The sequence below is a fragment of the Durio zibethinus genome, unplaced genomic scaffold (genome assembly GCF_047325235.1).
Source record: "Durio zibethinus cultivar Kanyao isolate XHJ-2024 unplaced genomic scaffold, ASM4732523v1 HiC_scaffold_307, whole genome shotgun sequence".
Lineage (NCBI taxonomy): Eukaryota > Viridiplantae > Streptophyta > Magnoliopsida > Malvales > Malvaceae > Durio > Durio zibethinus.
Genome location: NW_028322930.1, coordinates 29,303 through 30,000, shown reverse-complemented (window position 1 = coordinate 30,000; position 698 = coordinate 29,303).

The following is a 698-nucleotide window of genomic DNA, read 5'->3' as shown; positions in this document are numbered from 1 at the left end:
AGCGTGTGCCGATGGTGGTCGAGGCAAGCGCCCTCACCAAGGCCGAGCGTGTGCCGGTGGTGGTCGAGGCAACCGCCCGCACCAGGGCCCAGCGTGTGCCGATGGTGGTCGAGGCAAGCGCCCGCACCAAGGCCGAGCGTGTGCCGATGGTGGTCGAGGCAAGCGCCCGCACCAGGGCCCAGCGTGTGCCGATGGTGGTCGAGGCAAGCGCCCTCACCAAGGCCGAGCGTGTGCCGATGGTGGTCGAGGCAACCGCCCGCACCAAGGGCCGGCGTGTGCCGATGGTGTTCGAGGCAACCGCCCGCACCAGGGCCCAGCGTGTGCCGATGGTGGTCGAGCCAGGAGCCCGCACCAAGGGCCGGCTTGTGCCGATGGTGTTCGGGGCAACCGCCCGCACCAGGGCCCTGCGTGTGCCGATGGTGCTGGGGGCAACCGCCCGCACCAGGGCCCAGCGTGTGCCGATGGTGCTGGGGGCAAGCGCCCGCACCAGGGCCCAGCGTGTGCCGATGGTGCTGGGGGTAACCGCCCGGACCAGGGCCCAACGTGTGCCGATGGTGGTCGAGGGAACCGCCCGCACCAGGGCCCAGCGTGTGCCGATGGTGCTGGGGGCAAGCGCCCGCCCCAGGGCCCAGCGTGTGCCGATGGTGCTGGGGGCAAGCGCCCGCCCCAGGGCCCAGCGTGTGCCGATGGTTATCGGG